Genomic DNA, 13,043 nt, shown 5'->3' with positions numbered 1-13,043 from the left:
TGTGTCCATTACTCTTCCATCCCTTCTGAAAAGGTCCAAATAGCCTGTCAAACAGCAGCTTTTAGCCACAAGATGGCGACAGACTTCAAGAACTAGCCCGTGAGTCTCGTTGCTCCTCCTCTCAGGGGTGTGTTCCTTTAAAAGGATGTTGACGGGTTTGGTAATTATATGACACTCTGTTTTGCATCATAAGTATTTAACCTAATCCTCTTTACTTAAAGCAGTTAAGTGAGCGTATAGATCGTTGATCAAACTGGAAGGGGATGGGGGATTATTCATCCCTGGGCCAGGATGGATATAAACCAGGGCTGTTCTGGCCACCCAGGACATCTTTCCACTCCATCTAAAGCTGAGGCGGGCCAGACGACAATATTTACAGTCCCTCTGATGAGGGCTTGTAGTCAGAGAAACAGGAGCACTCGCAAACAGCATCTGAACTCCACCTCCCAGTGTGTGACTCTAGAAGCTAGTCAGTTTCATGAGCGGCAGATGAAAAGATGGTTGGTCCAAAGGCCCACGTGTTTACCTGTGGGAGCAGGACCCCTACCTTGGGTGAGATGCCATGGAAGCGTAAGGCTCTGTGTCGCCAGAAAGTGCCTTTGATTTGCAAAGTCTTTTTTCATATTTTCTCTTCCTAAGCTTTGTGAGAGTGAGAAGGGCAAGGAAAACGTTATCTTTGCTTTACAGGTAAAGAAATTGAGGTTTAAGGAGGTAAAGCGGCTTGGCCATGGACATGATAGTGCCAAACCCTGGACCCCCCGCCTTGTTGCTTAGAGAAGGGAAACAATTTCTTTCTTGCTTAAAGTATCCAAATCACCTTACGTCATTCAGCACAAAGGGAAATAAGTACATGTTCAAATACAAACACAAGGTGCAGCCCTGACTTATACGAGCATATGTGGTGGGATAAACTAATGGAGAAAGGGTTAGCCGGCCTCTGTGTCCTGTAGCGCTGGCCCTGCCTCACCCCAGGAGGGGCTCAGCAAGTCGGGCTCACTGGGGTTCTGATTGTCCAATAGGGAGAAGGACTTGCAACAGGTTGGGAGGGAGGGGACATTTGGGGAAAGTGAGCCAGTGACTCGCGGGGCATGCAGCTGGATTCCCAAGGACTGAAAGCAGAGCCCTCATCCTGTTCTTACACAGCCCTGGGAGGTGGCAGGCCCCTGATGGGGGTGACCTGCGGTACTGGGGATCTGAAGGCTGAGCTCTGGCTTTGCAAAATGCAGCCAGGTTTTCTGTGCGCACAGCGGGCCCGGGGAGCGATGCTGGGAGTGGATCTCACGGGGCTGAATGGTGAGCATCTCAAAGGCAGCCCTGATGGACTGAAGAGCAAAGGCTTTCGCTCAGGCCCCTGGGTCGTGGAGGGCCCTTTGGGAGAGAGAGAGGGAGACGGGTTGGCCTGCAGTGACTGAGACCGAATGTCTCACCAACCGTGGTGGAGAGGCTCAGAGTCACTGCTCATTTGGTTTAGACAAAACAATGCAAAGCAAAACACGCAGCAAGTCTTGCACTGAGTGTTGTCAAGTTATTCCATGCTCACTAATGATGACATCTAAAAGCAAGCTCTTAGAGCTCCTCCCCAGACCAAAAACAGAAACACAGGAAGAAACCCAAGGCCTTGGCCTTTCTCGCCCTCTTCCTCCCCATCTCGTATCTTGGGTCCACTGGGGGAGCTGAGCTCCGGGCTCTGTGCTGCTGCAGATGTGCATCACCTTGCCTGGTCACCTCCTCTCACCTTTAATTCCCCCTCAAGAGCCACATGTCTCCCCGCCCCACCCCACTGGCCCCCAGCAGAGCACTTCGGGTTATCTGGTGATCTGTCCTCCTAAGTCAGTGCACGCAGAGTCACTGGGGTGCTAAATGCAGACTTGGGGCCCTTCCTTATTTCAGTCGACTTGACTCAGAATCTCAGGCAGGTCAGAACTAAGAATCTGTGTTTTTAACGTGTCCCCCCAGGTGATTATGATCCTTTTTGTTTAACCCCCCAGTACTGGGTTGAATAGTGTCCCTCCAAAACTCGTGTCCACCTGGAACCTGTAAATAAAGCCTTCTTTGGAAATAGGCTCCTTGCAGGTTAAAGCGAGGTCATTCTGGATTAGGTTGGGCCCTAATCCAGTGACTGGTGTCCTTGTAAGAAGGGGAGATTCAGACACACGGAGACACAGAGGCAGGCCGGTGACGGTTGAGGCAGGGGTTGGAGGGATGCGTGTACAAGCCGAGGAGTGCCAAGGATTGTCGGCCACAGCCAGAGGCCAGGAGAGAGGCCGATTCTCCCTCAGAGCCTCCAAAAAGGGATCTCTGTCTTGCAGCCTCCAGACCGTGAGAGAACAGCTATGTTTCTGCTGTTTTCAGCCTCTGAGTGTGTGGAACCTTGTTCCTGCAGCCCGAGGAAACAAATAACCCCCATCCCCTTTTTTCTACCTTCTATTGTCTTAAGTTATTTTTATTTCCTCCTTTCTCTCTGCGGGAAGTTATACTTCCTATTCAAATAATTTTCCTGTTATGGTGCACACATGTACCTTTTTTTTTTAGCGGTCCCGTGGATGCATAGAGGACCAAATTCCTAGTTTCCTTCTTGCGCCTGTGTGCAGAAATTTCTGGTCCCCATTTCATAAACGAGACTCAGAGATTCTCGCCTGGGCTTGGTTCCAATTCCTCTGCCCCCTGGAACCGGGAGGCCGTGTCTCCTGTGCGAGTGAGACTTTCCAACTCCAGGCCCTAGGGCCCTTGCCAGGGCCCCATCTTTAGTGGGCCACCATACCCAGTGCTGCCACAGCTCACTTACTGCTCTAGCTTTGATTCCTATCTTTGTTCTTGGCCCCTGGTCATCTCCCATTCTTTCTTTTTTGAAATACTGCATTAAAAAAAACGATTACATCCAACTCTTCCGTATGTTTGCAGTAGATAGGAAGGCCTGTGTGCATCATCTTAGTCTGTTGTGTTTCCGGAAGAGATTTCTCATAATCGATATGTAGTTTCGAATATTGGAAACCACATATACAGCACCTTGGGCCCAGCATGAAATGGGTCCACCTCTCCATCGCTCCCGAGATCCCCTACAGTTGTCACCTTCAGGTGCTGTTTTAACCCTGCCAATTCCCATTAAATGTCAGATCCTGTTCCAAATATATTAGTCAACCTCCTGCCCAGGTACTCAAAATCTGGGTAGTTGCTTTTTAAGCTCTAACAAAAGTAGTTGGTTCGAATTCTTGAGTACCGTTGTTAAACCCATGAGGCATGCTTTTGAATGGCCATGCAAGAAATTGGATTGAGAAAGCTGGGGACAGAGTCCCAAAGAAGTGTGTGGTTCAGTGAAGAGATCTCACATCATGTTGTGTTTGGTGGGACGATAAAGGAGTACCAAGCATTTCCTGTAAGTCAGAAAGGTAGAAGCGCCTTTTGCTTTTTTTTTTTTTTTTTGGTTTTTTCTTTTGTTTGTTTATTTTTTTGCTTGTTGTGTATGTGAGGAGAGTGACTCCCCTGGAAAAATGTGCATAAGCAGCAGATAAGTATCAAGGAATAGCTTAGTGTTTTCTCAGAAGAGAATAACATCTGCTGTACCATAAGGTAAGGCTAGGAGAGCTTAGATGATACATGAATCGGGTAAAATGTAAGGCGTGACTATATAAACTTATGCTCCGTGGGGGGTCATGTTATGGAAATTGTATTATTTTTATTACTTTTTAGTCACAAAAAGTTTATGTTCTTGGGCTTCCCTGGTGGCGCAGTGGTTAAGAATCCGCCTGCCAATGCAGGGGACACGGGTTCGAGCCCTGGTCCTGGAAGATCCCACATGCTGCAGAGTAACTAAGCCCGTGCACCACAACTACTGAGCCTGCGCTCTAGAGCCCGCGAGCCACAACTACTGAGCCCACGTGCCACAGCTACTGAAGCCCGTGCGCCTAGAGCCCATGCTCTGCAACTAGGGAAGCCACCGCAATGAGAAGCCCACACACCGCAATGAAGAGTAGCCCCCGCTCGCCACAACTAGGGAAAGCCCGCGCACAGCAATGAAGACCCAACACAGCCAAAGATAAATAAATAAAATAATAAATAAATTTATTTTTAAAAAGTCTATGTTCTTATCTCTTTGTGGAGAAGTACCTGTTTCTAAATGGTAGTTCAGACACATCTGGAAATCTTTCACACACTGAAAAATGTGACTTCAAAAATCTGTTTCCTCTCTTTTTCCTCTTTATTGCTTTTAAAACTTATTTTTAATTTGTTGGCATCAAGTAGGAGTGCTGCTTTTGGTAACAGAAGATGAGGGGATTCAGACCAACCATCTTGCTAAAGATAAAGCTAAAGTAAAGCTAGAGAAAACATAAAATGCAGTTTTAAAATCATCAAAGAATTAACAAGGTAGAAGAAATTATCAACCAACATCTGGAAGAAGACAGAACTCAAGAAAGTGAGCCTAGTATTGGGGGCTACTCTTGGTCTAGAGCAAGATATGTCATCAAACTATTTCTATAAATAATTTTTCAAATACAAAAGTCTAGGGAATTCCCTGGTGGTCCAGTGGTTAGGACTCCATGCCTCCACTGCAGTGGACCTGGGTTCGATCCCTGGTCGGGGAACTAGCATCCCGCAAGCCATGCAGTGCAGCTGAAAAAGTAAAAAAAAAAAAAAAAAAGTTTAGCATACACAGAAAAATAGCATGGAAACACTTTTTTTTAAAACCTAATAAAATGTGTGTGTGTGTGTGTGTGTGTATCTGTCCAAAAGTCAGCTTCTTATTTGACTGTCAGATGTCAAACACCTTTAGGGAGTCAAGTCAGGAGGAAGAAAAGGATGCCTTCTACCTCTACAATGATTTAACATTGCACTGGAATGTTAGCTAATGCAATTAAGCAAGAGAAAACAATTAGACTTGTAAGAACTGGAAAGGAAGAGGCAAACTCTTTGTTTATAATTGCATATCTGGAAAAAACAGAAGAATCAATGGAAAAGTACTACAAGCCATGAGATAATAAAGTAGCAGGACATAAAATTAGCGTAGTAAAATTACTAGCCTTTGTAAAAATAAATTATAAGCCATTTGAAGATACAAGGGAAGGGAAGACCCTGTATACAATAATAAAATTTTAAATACCTAGACAGAAACCTAGTATGTGCAAAAATAATAGGAAAACTGCAAAACACTCACAAAAGAGATAAAAATAGCTTTGAACAAACTGAAAAAAACCCCACCCTAATATTGAATAGGAAAACTTAACATCATAAAGATGTTGTTTCTCTCTAAATTAGTTTTATAAATTTAATGCAATCTCAATAAAAATTTCCTCAGGTTTTTTTCTGGAAGTAGACAAGTTGATTATAAAGTTTATATGGAAGAATAAACAACCGAGAATAGCCAGGAAATATTTGAAAAGAATACTTAATGCATGGCTAATCCTATTAGAGTTAGTAAAACATTTAACATCCTCTAAATTAAAGCAATGAGGTATCGGCTCAGGAAAAGACTTATAAACAAATGGATCAGAATAGAATGTCCAGGAAAATTTAGTATATGACAAAAGAGGCACTGAAATCAGAGGGGAAAATTAACTTCAAACAGTGTTGGGCCCAATGGATAGCTATGAAGAAAAAGGAAGAAATTGGATCTTTTTCTCACAATGTATTCCAGGAGAAATTATAAATGTATTAGAGATCTAAATGAAAATTAAACACAAACAGAAAAACATACAATACTAGAAGAAAACATGGGTAAATCTTATATTTATAACCCCAAAGTGGGAATTTCTAACTAATTTAAAAAATCTAGGCAAAGAAATTTGACAACATTGCCAACAACAAAATAAGTAAAGTCACAAGATAATTACAAATTGGGAAGAATTTTGCAACTTGTATCACAAAGTACTCACATACTTAATGTAATAAAGATTTCCTAAAAATTGAAAAAGAAAATATCCACAACCTGATTTTTAAAAAAATAAGCAAAGGTATGAATAGAGAGTTCACAGAAAAGGTATACTGATAGCCCTCACTCACAATAAGAGCAATGCATGTCAAAACTACTGAGATTCCATCTCTCATCAATCAGATTGAAAAAAGAAACTCCAAGTTTGATAATGTAGATTTTGGCAAGACTATGTGAAAATAGGCACTTTTATACACTGCAAGTGGGACCCCAAAATAGTACAATTTCTATGAAGTGAAATTGGCAATATCTAGCAAAATTGCATATGCCTTTACTCTTTGATCCAGCAATCGTACTTCTAGTATTCTATCTCAACTATTCAATAGCAAATGTATGAAGACATATGCAGAAGGCTATTCACCATGACCTTATTTGTTATAGCAAAAGGCTGGAACAACCCAAATGTCTCTTAGTAGGGAGTCAGTTAAATAAGCTATAGTACATCCATGAAGGGAAGTACTATGAAGTTGTAAAAAGAAATAAGGAGACAGCTCCCACTTCCTGTGATGGAGTATTTAGTAGAAAACTGCTGCTTCCACTGAGAACAACTGAAAAAGATGGATACAATTAAAATTGATCTGTTTGAAGTTTTCAGAGAGCCACTGCAACAGCCTGAGTTGAAGGGTCAAGATACCAGAGAGAGGACTTCCCTGGCAGTCCAGTGGTTAGGGCTCCACGATTCCACTGCAGGGAGCATGGGTTCGATCCCTGTTGGGGGAACTAAGATCCCTCATGCCGCGCGGTGCGGCCAGAGAGAAGGGAAGCTCACTGAAGTGAGCCCAACATTCTGAAAGCTGCTTTTCTCCTCTTGGCATCTGGTGACTCTCGGCATTGACAAAGAGGCTGAGACACTCATAGAAGCAGAAAAGTATCACAGCTCTCAGCAGCCTTATAGGTCTGAGGAAATAAAACTTGGTCTGTGGGGCTCCCAGATCAGCCAGGATTCCAGAAGCCAAGGTTCCAGGAAAAAAAGAGGTACAGAGAAGTGAGGCTGACAGTTGATGGTTTTCTCTTTGAAGTACTTGGTGAATCTTAGTCATATAAAATGAAAGGCTAAGAAGCCAAGAAAAGCAGCTGGAAAATAGAGTGGAATTTTTGGCAGTCTTACGTTGTTGTGGAGATGAAAACTGGAAATCAGGAACTGACCAGGAGGCTGCCCTCTGTAAATGCAGTAGGCTTTCACTTGGGATCTTTAAGAGCGGGTGCATTAGGGTTGATCAAGCCTCACTACAACTCAACCTTGAATTACCTGAGTCCTTGATTGGATTAAGACAAACTGCCCCTACTCTAGCTGCCTGCTGGACCATAGAGTGAATCCTCTCTGGAGGAAAATAACTTCATCCAGATCCCTCTTTCAGGCACAGGGATGAGCATCCATCCAAAATTACTAGGATCCAAGAAAGAGAGCCAAGGGAAAAAAGCAAAATAGAAATATACTCACAGGTGTCCCAGATTATTGCAGTTATCAGGCACAGATTTAAAAATAATTGTAATTAATGTGATCAAGAAAATAAATGAAAAAAATTGAACACTTTAGTAGAGAACTGGAATCAATAATGTCAAAAAGCAAATAGAAATTCTAGAACTGAAGAAGATATAGTAATCAAAATTTGAACTCAAAAATGGGGTATAACAACAGATTGGACACAGCTGAAGAGAGGACTGGTGAGCTGGAGAGGGGGCAGTAGAAAATATCCTGACAGAAGCACAAAGAACAAGAAGGATGGAAAATACAGAAAAGTGTCAGAGACGTGTGACATGGTCTATCATGAAACATTGTAGCAAACGTAATTGGGGTTCAAGAAGGGAAGAAGAGAGGATGTAGCAGAAGCAATATTTGAAGAGATAATAACCAATAATTTTCCAAAAGGGATAAAAAATCCAAGTCACAGAATCAAAAATTACTAAGAACCCCAAGCAGGATAAAGACAACAAATACTACACTTTGGTACATCATCATCAAATCAAGAGAGAAAAATCATAACAGCAAGTAGAGAAAAAAGATGCATTACTTTCAAAGGAGCAACAATAATACTAAAAGCTACCTTCTCAGCAGAAATGATGGAAATCAAGCGATGAAATGACAGCTTTAAAAGGCTGAAAGGAGATAACAGACGTTTAGAATTCTATACCCAGTGAAAATATCCTTCTAAAGTGGAGGCAAAATAAAGATATTTCCAGAAAAAAACCCCAGAGGTTATAGATCACATATGTTGCAAGTAAACTTCTATTAGGAGAAATATTAAATGGCGTTTTCATGTTTTGCCTCATGATTGTGGTAGATTCTCTTAATGCACTGAGGTATGTTATTCTTTTAATCTACTAATATCCTGTTTAGAATCTTTACATCTGTTTCATTAGGTTAGACTATAATTCTGTTTTCTTTTGTTTTGGTATCAAGATTATGCAATCCTTGTAAGATAAATTAGAAACTCTTCATCTGAAAAAAACCACATTCACAGAAATATAGACACGATGAAAAAGCAGAGGGCTATGTACCAGATGAAGGAACAAGATAAAACCCCAGAAAAACAACTAAATGAAGTGGAGATAGGCAACCTTCCAGAAAAAGAATTCAGAATAATGATAGTGAAGATGATCCAGGACCTCGGAAAAAGAATGGAGGCAAAGATCGAGAAGGTGCAAGAAATGTTTAACAAAGACCTAGAAGAATTAAAGAACAAACAGAGATGAACAATACAATAACTGAAATGAAAACTACACTAGAAGGAATCAATAGCATAATAACTGAGGCAGAAGAACGGATAAGTGACCTGGAAGACAGAATGGTGGAATTCACTGCTGCGGAACAGAATAAAGAAAAAAGAATGAAAAGAAATGAAGACAGCCTAAGAGACCTCTGGGACAACATTAAACACAACAACATTCGCATTATAGGGGTCCCAGAAGGAGAAGAGAGAGAGAAAGGACCAGAGAAAATATTTGAAGAGATTATAGTCGAAAACTTCCTTAACATGGGAAAGGAAATAGCCACCCAAGTCCAGGAAGCACAGAGAGTCCCATACAGGATAAACCCAAGGAGAAACACGCTGAGACACATAGTAATCAAATTGGCAAAAATTAAAGACAAAGAAAAATTATTGAAAGCAGCAAGGGGAAAACAACAAATAACATACAAGGGAACTCCCATAAGGTTAACAGCTGATTTCTCAGCAGAAACTCTACAAGCCAGAAGGGAGTGGCATGATATACTTAAAGTGATGAAAGGGAAGAACCTACAACCAAGATTACTCTACCCAGCAAGGATCTCATTCAGATTCGATGGAGAAATCAAAAGCTTTACAGACAAGCAAAAGCTAAGAGAATTCAGCACCACCAAACCAGCTCTACAACAAATGCTAAAGGAACTTCTCTAAGTGGGAAACAGAAGAGAAGAAAAGGACCTACAAAAACAAACCCAAAACAATTTAAAAAATGGTACTAGGAACATACATATCGATAATTACCTTAAACGTGAATGGACTAAATGCTCCAACCAAAAGACACAGGCTTGCTGAATGGATACAAAAACAAGACCCATATATATTCTGTCTACAAGAGACCCACTTCAAACCTAGGGACACATTCAGACTGAAAGTGCGGGGATGGAAAAAGATATTCCATGCAAATGGAAATCAAAAGAAAGCTGGAGTAGCAATACTCATATCAGATAAAATAGACTTTAAAATAAAGAATGTTACAAGAGACAGGGAAGGACACTACATAATGATCAAGGGATCAATCCAAGAAGAAGATATAACAATTATAAATATATATGCACCCACCATAGGAACACCTCAATACATAAGGCAAATGCTAACAGCTATGAAAGAGGAAATTGGGCTTCCCTGGTGGCGCAGTGGTTGAGAATCTGCCTGCCAATGCAGGGGACACGGGTTCGAGCCCTGGTCTGGGAAGATCCCACATGCCGTGGAGCAACTGGGCCCGTGAGCCACAACTACTGAGACTGAGCGTCTGGAGCCTCTGCTCCGCAACAAGAGAGGCCACGATAGTGACAGGCCCACGCACCACGATGAAGCGTGGCCCCCACTCGCCGCAACTGGAGAAAGCCCTCACACAGAAACGAAGACCCAACACAGCCAAAAATAAACATAATAAATAAATAATAAATAAAAATTTAAAAAAAAAGAGGAAATTGACAGTAACACAATAATAGTGGGGGACATTAACACCTCACTTACACCAATGGACAGATCATTCAGACAGAAAATTAATAAGGAAACAGAAGCTTTAAATGACACAGTAGACCAGATAGATTTAATTGATATTTATAGGACATTCCATCCAAAAACAGCAGATTACACTTTCTTCTCAAGTGCGCATGGAACATTCTCCAGGATAGATCACATCTTGGGTCACAAATCAAGCCTCAGTAAATTTAAGAAAATTGAAATCATATCAAGCATCTTTTCTGACAACAATGCTATCAGATTAGAAATGAATTACAGGGAAAAAAAACATAAAAAACACAAACACATGGAGGCTAAACAATACGTTACTAAATAACCAAGAGATCACTGAAGAAATCAAAGAGGAAATCAAAAAATACCTGGAGACAAATAACAACAAAAACACGATGATCCAAAACCTATGGGATGTGGCAAAAACAGTTCTAAGAGTGAAGTTTATAGCAATACAAGCCTACCTCAAGAAAAAAGAAAAATCTCAAATAAACAATCTAACCTGACACCTAAAGGAACTAGAGAAAGAAGAACAAACAAAACCCAAAGTTAGCAGAAGGAAAGAAATCATAAAGATCAGAGCAGATATAATGAAATAGAAACAAAGAAAACAATAGCAAAGATCAATAAAACTAAAAGCTGGTTCTTTGAGAAGATAAACAAAATTGATAAACCATTAGCCAGACTCATCAAGAAAAAGAGGGAGAGGACTCAAATCAATAAAATTAGACATGAAAAAGGAGATGTTACAACAGACACCACAGAAATACAAAGCATCCCAAGACACTACTACAAGCAACTCTATGCCAATAAAATGGACAACCTGGAAGAAATGGACAAATTCTTAGGAAGGTATAACCTTCCAAGACTGAACCAGGAAGAAATAGAAAATATGAACAGACCAATCACAAGAAATGAAATTGAAACTGTGATTAAAAATCTTCCAACAAACAAGAGTCCAGGACCAGATGGCTTCACAGGTGAATTCTATCAAACATTTAGAGAAGAGCTAACATCCATCCTTCTCAAACTCTTCCAAAAAACTGCAGAGGAAGGAACACTCCCAAACTCATTCTATGAGACCACCATCACCCTGATATCAAAACCAGACAAAGATACTACAAAAAAAGAAAATTACAGACCAATATCACTCATGAATATAGATGCAAAAATCCTCAACAAAATACTAGCAAACAGAATCCAACAACACATTAAAAGGATCATACACCATGATCAAGTGGGATTTATCCCAGGGATGCAAGGATTGTTCAATATACACAAATCAATCAATGTGATACACCGTATTAACAAATTGAAGAATAAAAACCATATGATCATCTCAGTAGATGCAGAAAAAGCTTTTGACAAAATTCAACACCCATTTATGATAAAAACTCTCCAGAAAATGGGCATCGAGGGAACCTACCTCAACATAATAAAGGTCATATACGACAAACCCACAGCAAACATCATTCTCAATGGTGAAAAACTGAAAGCATTTCCTCTAAGATCAGGAACAAGACAAGGATGTCCACTCTCACCACTACTATTCAACATAGTTTTGGAAGTCCTAGCCACGGCAATCAGAAAAGAAAAAGAAAGAAAAGGAATACAAATTGGAAAAGAAGAAGTAAAACTGTCACTGTTTGCAGATGACATGATACTATACATAGAGAATCCTAAAGATGCCACCAGAAAACTACTAGATCTAATCAATGAATCTGGTAAAGCTGCAGGATACAAAATTAATGCACAGAAATCTCTTGCATTCCTATACACTAATGCTGAAAAATCTGAAAGAGAAATTAAGGAAACACTCCCATTTACCACTGTAACAAAAAGAATAAAATACCTAGGAATAAACCTACCTAGGGAGACAAAAGACCTGTATGCAGAAAACTATAAGGCACTGATGAAAGAAATTAAAGATGATACCAACAGATGGAGAGATATACCATGTTCTTGGATTGGAAGAATCAATATTGTGAAAATGACTATACTACCCAAAGCAATCTACAGATTCAATGCAATCCCTAGCAAATTACCAATGGCATTTTTTACAGAACTAGAACAAAAATCTTAAAATTTGTATGGAGACACAAAAGACCCCGAATAGCCAAAGCAGTCTTGAGGGAAAAAAACAGAGCTGGAGGAATCAGACTCCCTGACTTCAGACTATACTATAAAGCTACATTAATCAAGACAATATGGTACTGGCACAAAAACAGAAACATAGATCAATGGAACAAGATAGAAGCCCAGAGATAAACCCACGCATCTATGGTTAACTAATCTATGACAAAGGAGGCAAGGATATACAATGGAGAAAAGACAGTCTCTTCAATAAGTGGTGCTGGGAAAACTGGACAGCTACATATAAAAGAATGAAATTAGAACACTCCCTAACACCATACACAAAAATAAACTCAAAATGGATTAGAGACCTAAATGTAAGACCGGACACTATAAAACTCTTAGAGGAAAACATAGGAAGAACACTCTATGACATAAATCACAGCAAGATCTTTTCTGATCCACCTCCTAGAGTAATGGAAATAAAAACAAAAATAAACAAATGGGACCTAATGAAACTTCAAAGCTTTTGCACAGCAAAGGAAACCATAAACAAGACGAAAAGACAACCCTCAGAATGGGAGAAAATATTTGCAAATGAATCAGCAGACAAAGGATTAATATCCAAAATATATAAACAGCTCATGCAGCTCAATATTAAAAAAACAAACAACCCAATCCAAAAATGGGAAGAAAACCTAAATAGACATTTCTCCAAAGAAGACATACAGATGGCCAAGAAGCACATGAAAAGCTGCTCAACATCACTAATTATTAGAGAAATGCAAATCAAAACTCCAATGAGTTATTACCTCACACCAGTTAGAATGGGCATCATCAGAAAA

The sequence above is a fragment of the Balaenoptera acutorostrata genome, chromosome 10 (genome assembly GCF_949987535.1).
Source record: "Balaenoptera acutorostrata chromosome 10, mBalAcu1.1, whole genome shotgun sequence".
In the NCBI taxonomy this organism is placed as follows: Eukaryota; Metazoa; Chordata; class Mammalia; order Artiodactyla; family Balaenopteridae; genus Balaenoptera; species Balaenoptera acutorostrata.
Note: the sequence above shows the minus strand (reverse complement) of the source record.